Source organism: Panthera pardus, unplaced genomic scaffold (genome assembly GCF_024362965.1).
Source record: "Panthera pardus isolate Hobbes unplaced genomic scaffold, ASM2436296v1 HiC_scaffold_18, whole genome shotgun sequence".
Classification (NCBI taxonomy): Eukaryota; Metazoa; Chordata; class Mammalia; order Carnivora; family Felidae; genus Panthera; species Panthera pardus.
In genome coordinates this window covers 9,455,852-9,463,642 of record NW_026526743.1, presented here as the reverse complement: position 1 = coordinate 9,463,642, position 7,791 = coordinate 9,455,852, and positions in this window count along the sequence as shown.

Below are 7,791 nucleotides of genomic sequence, written 5' to 3'. Positions count from 1 at the left end.
GGAGTGAGGACTCCACGTCAGGCTCTCAACCAAGAGGAATCTCACGAGACTGTTGCGAGACCCTCCCATGTGACTGTAGTCATGTTTGGGTAGAAATTTTTTCTTTCGGGACAAACCTAAGTGTATTTTGTGTGAAATACAAAGAAGGGATAAATGATTTCTGATAGAAGTTGTACTATCGTACATTGTAATATTTCCAATTAATTATCACCCTCTTGTGAGATTATATGTCTCTGCTCTTTGATATCAAGCTTGGCCACTTGACTTACACAACCCTTCTTCTTTTTGAGGGGACTACACGTCCTTCCCAATTTATAGCCACCTTGACTAATGCAGTGTGAGTAGAATGGCATATTTTAAGTGTAAACAGAAGCTTTCAAAGCTTTGTTTGCTCCTTCTCTCTCTCTCTGGCGCAAGAATAGTTATAACCACATAGACTGAAGTTCTATCCCGAATCCCAGACTCAAATGACAGAACCAAGCAAGAGGTGACTAATGATAGAAGTGATATGAGGAAGAAATAAATGTTTGTTCTGATGAACCCAAGAGAATTCAGGGATATTTGTTACCATACAAAACCCTTCTAGAAAGCTGACTGGTACTTTGTGACCTTTTCTTTTCTCCTTACCCATCTTAACTACCCAAAGTCATTGTCTCCAGTCATTGTACCACCTTTGAAATCATGTTTTCACTTACTCCCTCCCTATATTACTACCCTCATATCTGCCATGTTATATTCTCTACTTCCATTAAAATATCCATTTATTTTTAATTTTATTGTTTTAATTTTGTAACTTTATTTCATGAGAGAGCTCATGCACACATGGGGTAGGGGCAGAGACAGAGAGAGGGAGAGAGAAATTTAAGGGAGCTCCACGCTCTGTTCAACTGACTCTGCCACCCAGGTACCCCCATTTATTTTAATGCATCTAGAAATATATTGCCCTTTACAATCCACCTACCCTCAGTGGACTATGGGTTCTCAGTCACAACATTTTCAGCTGGTTTATCACAATCAAATATTTATAAATAACCTCAAGAACCTTGCCGTCTTCACTGTCCTGCTTCACCTAAGTAAGCCTCAGAACTACATGAGCTCACTTAGGAGGAGGTTCACACCCCTTGGTTAAACACCCAAAGCAAACAAACAAAAAGGAAGAGTCTTTGGCTTAGGTGTTCTGTGGCTAGCCCTTTTCCAAGGACGTGGTCTTCAGTTTCTCCCGCTGTGGTGGCAAATTATGAATGTTCTGCTTTCATTTTCATTCACTTCAGGCTACATTCTCATTTCTTTCTCTACGTCTTCTTTGTCCCAGGGTTAGTCACAAGGAGGTCATTATTTTCCAAGTATTTGTGGATTTTCCAGAGGCTTTTCTATTAGTGATTTCTATCATAATTCCATGGTGGTCGTACACATATTTTGTGTGATGTGAATTCTTTTAAAATTTAGCGAGACTAGTTTGATGGCCCAGAATATGGTTTCTCTTGGGAAAGTACTGTGTGCACTTTTAAAGATTGTGTTTAATTCCCTGGTTAGGTGGAGCGTTCTTATGAATGAAAAAAATCAGTATTTCTCCTGTGTAGGGAGAAAGTCTGTTTTTTCCCCTACTGTGTGCTTCTCTCCTGTCTCCCTCACTACTCACACGGAAGACTTCACTTCTGACACTTCTGGTCACAAATACATGGAGGGTTTCCCCCACCCACAAGCAGTCTCCGACACCAGCTGGCTTCCTACCATTCACCTCAACTGTGACACCCTCTCCCTGGATGCCCCTCCACACACTCCAGCCGCCAGGTGCAAGTCCAGGCTGATGCACGTGCTTCTGCAAACTGGTCTAGATCAGAGGTGCCAACAACCCCCTCATTGTCTGTGACTAGCCTGCTAGAGCCCCTCACAGAACTGGGCGAAACACATTTACCAGTTTATTACAGGCTATGATACAGGATACGGATGGACAGTCAGATGAAGAGACACACGGGATGAGGTCTGGGAAGGTCCTCCGTGCAGAAGCTTCTGTCCCCATGGAGTTGGGGTGTGTCACCTCCTGGAGGGGCGGTGTTCGCCAGCCTGAAATCTCTCTGAACCTCCAGCCATTGGGCTTTTGAGGAGACTTCCTCATATATGCATGACCAGTCATTAACTCCATTTCCAGCCCCTGTCCTCTCTCTGGAGGATGAGGGGATGAGGCTCAAAATCACCATCCTTCCGGTGAGCAGCCCCACCCAAAGAGCCCACACAGGAGAGGCCTCATTAGAACAAAAGATGCTGCTGTTACCCTCGTCACTTAGGCAATACAAGGACATGAGGAGTTCTGTACAGGAGCCAGGGACAGAGAACAATACATACTTTTTCTTTTATCTCACAGCTCTGTAAATGTCAATTGGGGCAGTTTCCTTGATAGTCATGTTACAGTCGCTGAGGTACTGATTTTGTCTACTTGTTCTATTATGGAGAGAAGGGACATGGAGATCTCTGACTGTCATTGTTGACTGGTCTGTCATTGCGTTCCTGTCCGTTTTCTCAGGGGTTTTGAAGTTCTGTTGCCACGTGTATGGTTTAGGATTCTCATGTCATTCTGGGGAATGTATCCCTTTATGACTGTGAAATAGATTTCATTATCCCTGGTCATACAATTTGCTCTTTAATTAACTTTAATCTGATATAGCTACTCTATTGTTAATACCATTTATGTTTATCTTTTTTTCATGATTTACTTTGTGTCCTTAATTTTTGAAGTGAATTTCTTGTAAGAAATATTTTGCTGCCTGTCTTTTAAAAATTCAATTCATGGGGTCAACTGGTTGGCTCACATGGTTAGGTGCAAGACTCTTGATTTCAACTCAGGTGATGATCTCATGGCTCTTGAGATTCAGCCCCATGTTGGGCCTACACTGACAGCATACAGCCTGCTTCAGATTCCCTCTCTCCCTCTCTCTCTGTCTTAAAATAAATAAAACTAAAAAAAATCAGTGTCAATGTTTGCTTTACAACAGGGCCTTAAGTTTGTTTTACAGATATTAATATATAAATTATCTTGCTATTGCTTTTGTAACGTCTCCTTTGTTCCTTTTCTGTCTTCTTTGAAGTATATGAATATTATTTTTGAATTTTTGTTAATGTTTCTTTTTGAGAGAGAGAGAGAGAGAGAGAGAGAGAGAGAGAGAGAGAGAGAGAGAGAGAGAAATACTGTGCTTGAGTGAGGGAAGGGCAGAGAGACGGAGACAGAATCTGAAGCAAGCTCCAGGCTCTGAGCTGTCAGCACAGAGCTAGATGCAGGGCTTAAAACTCATTAGCCGTGAGATCATCACCTGAACGAAGTCAGACCCTTAATGGGCTGAGCCACCCAGGTGCCCATGAAATAACTGAATTTTTATAGATAATTTTGCTTTAAATACTTTTTGTTTGTTTCTTTGTTTACTGGTGTTAGCGATAACTATTTTTTATGTGTTTGCTTTAGGAGTTATCCTATACAGCTGACCACATTATACCTTCATGTGAGTTTATACTTCTTCATATGGAGCACCCGACCTTTCCTTTCCACAAGGAGTTCCATTTCTCCACTCCTGCCCCGTGCTACCATTAGTATAGATTACTTTTACATATACTATACACATATATACTAGACTGTTAGTTTCTTTTCTTTTTTCTTTTTTAACATTTATTTATTTTTGAGAGATAGAGAGTGAGCAGAGGAAGGGCAGAGAGAGAGGGAGACAGAATCTGAAGCAGGCTCCAGGCTCCGAGCTGTCAGCACAGAGCCCGATGCGGGGCTCAAACTCATGAGCTTTGAAATCATGACCTGCATCTAAGTCGGACGCTCAACCAACTGAACCACCCAGGTGCCCCTAGACTGTTAGTTTCTTAAACCGTCCACTATAAAGAGGCTTAAAAATAGGAAAGACAGTTTTTATTTACCCATATAGCTACTACTTCTAGTGCTCTTTTTTTAAATTTTTTAAAAATGTTTTTACTTATTTTTGAAGGAGAGAGAGACAGAGCATGAGTGGGGGAGGAGCAGAGAGGGAGACACAGAATTGGAAGCAGGCTCCAGGCTCTAAGCTGTCAGCACAAAGCCAAATGCGGGGTTTGAACTCACAAACTGTGAGATCATGACCTGAGCCGAAGTTGGATGCTTAACCGACTGAGCCACCCAGGCACCCCACTACTCTAGTGCTCATAATTCCTTTGTGTAGATCAGGAGTCTGCCACCTACAGAACATGAGCCAAGTACAGCCTACCGTCTGTTTTTACGTGAAGTGTAACTGGAATGCAGCCACACTCATATTTAGGTACTTTTGACCCAATAAGGGCATACTGGAAGAATGGTAACAGAAACAGTATGGCCTACAAAGAATAAAATATTTACTGTATGTTCCTTACATAAAAGTTTGCCAACTTAGCACACAGAGTCACATTCTCATCACATCTGAATTAGTATAAAATTTGGGATATGAAACATAATGAAATGGCAATGGTGACACAAGATTGGTCTCAATTGGAAAACTAAGAATAATTGGGAGTAGGTCTTGTACTCATGAAGAGAACATGGAATATGCAATTGTTACTTTTCAATTTGCAAGTACAGTATCTTATTACAGGTTAAAAACTTTTTGATGATATTGACATTGAAGATATAACTGAGGCGTAAAAGACCCACCAGGCACTACTTGGTACACATTCGTAAGTGGAAGAAGCAATAAACCCTTGGCTGGGTATAAGGGTAGACAACAGGAAAAGTATGTATCTTAATAAGTCCTGGGATCAACTCCCTAGACAGTTTTCACAAATCCACTAATTCATTACCCCACCTCACTGCTGTGTTCTCTCAATAGCGGTAAGGCTGCCATAAAGAAATAGGTCTGTGCATTCTCCAAACAGGTCATGGTTTTGGATCTATCACATATGCTCTTAAGCCCTCTGGGGAGTTCTATTGTTAAAATTTTAAAAATTCTAAGTACAAGGAGTCCCAAAATTTAAATGTCTCCAGTAGAAACTTAATATCACATTTCACCAAGCCACACACCAATGGTGGATATTCCACAATCCACCAATTGTGGATACCAATGTGTAAACATTACAAACATTAACTGTAAATATGTTCCCATTCGGGCAATTTTCTGCTGCTTTCCTCCACCCACTTGCCCTTCCTCATTGGTATTTGCATGATACACTTTCAGTGGTTCTGGTCAAAGATGACCTCATGTGGGTATTGCCTGAAAACATTGTTTAAATTAGGAAACCCTGTCACTCTATTATTGCACATGAACACATTTATGGTACTTACCAGTATCATATTTTATCCTTATAGACTTACCCGTATAGAATATAAGCTACTTAAAGGCAGAAAATTTGTTTCCTGCTAATGTCAGTGATTAGAATAGTTCCTGATAGAAGTGAATGCATTTATCCATGCAAAGTAGAAAGTTACTGCAGCGCATTATCTCAGAGATTAATAGTTGAAATGGTCAAGTAAACATGTAATTCTATTTGTGCCACCAAATTCCTTACTCCTGTAACTTAAAAAAAAATTTTTTTTAACATTTTAGAGAGACAGTGAGACAGAGCACGAGTGGGGGAGGGGCACAGAGAGAGGGGGGACACAGAATCTGAAGCAGGCTCTGCTCAGCAGGCTGACAGCTCAGAGCCTGATGCGGGGCTCGAACTCACGGACTGCAAGATCATGACCTGAGCCAAAGTTGGCCGCCCAACCAACTGGGCCACCCAGGTGCCCCTAACTCCTGTAACTTTCTAACATAACATTCTGAACATTTGTCATAAGTTCTCAAGCTGTATTTTTTTTTCATTCGCATTGTGAGTTTTAGGTAACATATGCTGAACAGCTCTAACTCATCAGGGAAGTAATGTTTTAAGAAAGCTTTTTCTAAGCTACAAAATATTAAATTTAAGATTCTCTCTCAAATGCTCCATTCTACTCTCAGTGTAAACATTAATGTTATTGGTCAGGTCAGACAGTGTTCATTTGTGAGGGACACACCTCCTGGAAATCAGTGGCTGAAACAACTAGGTGGTCTATCATTCTCACATAACAGGAAGCCCAGAGATGCAGGTTGGGATGGGACGGGTCCCCTGGGCAGTCCTCTGCCTGCTCCCCCTCCCTTAGCACTCAGCACTCTCTCTCCTTACAGCAGGATGGCCGCTGTAGGACCAAGAAGGATGAATGGGGAGGGGCAAAGGCCTTTTCTTTATTAGGTTTTGTCTTATTTACATGGAAATAATCTTTTGAGGTTTTTCCAATTAGATACATATTTTAATAATGCCATTTTGATAACGATATTCAGGGCGGCTGAGTGGCTCAGTCAGGTGAGCGTCAAGACTCTTGATTTTGGCTCAAGCCAACATCCCAGGGTCATGGGATTGAGCCCTGTGTCAACTGTGTACCAAGCGTGGGGCCTGCTTGAGATTCTCTCCCTCTTCCTCTGCCCGTCCCCCACTTGCATACTCTCTCTCTCTCTCTCAAAAACAAATAAATTAAAATAAAATAAGGATACTGAGGAATTTTCAAATTTCATGCTCACGCCTAAATAAGGAAGGTAAAAGAAAAAGATGGGGAAGAAAACATTTTGCAAATCAAATGTAAAATTACCCCTTATTAAAATTAAATGACAAGGTTGTCAGGATAACTGTAGGCTGAGACAGATTTTATCAGCAGACTCTGTAATTTATCCGGAGAGTATAACATTGCATGTAACCCATGACCAGTCTGATAGGTGTAACAAATAAGTCAAAAATAATTAGTCCTTAATGTTTTGACTTACACATTTCCTTTGAAATTTATTAATTTTACTTACCTGATTCTGACACTAATTTGCCAATATGCAATACAGATATACTGATTCCAGCACCTTTTAAAAAAGTTTATTAAAGTTTATTTTTCAACACTCAGTGTGGAGCCCAACACAGGGCTTGATCCCTTGAACCGTGAGATCATGACTGAAGCCAAAATTAAGAGTTGGGAGCTTAACCCAGTGAGTCACCCAGGCATTCCCTGATTCTAGCATCTTGGTAGAAAAATGGGAGAACTCATTTTGAGATTCCATTCATTCCATTCTACAAAAGGATCTACAAAAGGATTGGAGTTGAGAAATATTCTACTACTTTTGAATATATTTTAAAATTAGACTATAACTTAATAGTTATCATATCCATATCATAACCAGTCTAAAAATATCTTCGGTAATTGATCTAAACAGTATTTCATGACCATTTTCCAAAATCATACTATGCAGTAGGGGCTATTTGTGCATCAGAAAAAAAGAAGGTAGTAGTCAGCATGAGGAAGATTATGGTCTTTCCCAACCAAGTCAGTCAAGAGTAAACATTCAGGTTTGTATTAAACAGTCTGACTCCACTTTTGATGCCCAACTAATGATGCCTGTGAAGCGTCATTGCAACCTCTTACTATTCTGCCAATCTGGGCAGGGCAAGCTAATAATGACGCCCAAGAGGCCATACCCTTGGCAGTAGTTGTAAGTTCACAGTGTCAATGAGTACCTTCTCCCCAGCCCCACACAGGATGCATCATAACAATGTAGTCACCATTTCCTGCTTTCTCTACCCATCTTCAGAACTTGAGAACCCTATCCTGCCCTCCCGAGAAAGCATCATTATGTAATAAACATTCTCCTTACACTTCAGACAATGGAGTCATCATTCTTGACATCTGCCATCTGTTCCAGTGGAGTATGCACAAGTGCAAACGAGCAAAAAATGTTTTAGAAGGTAAATGAGATTTCTAGTTATCAAAAAAGATTCCCATTGAGTATGTTCATTCTT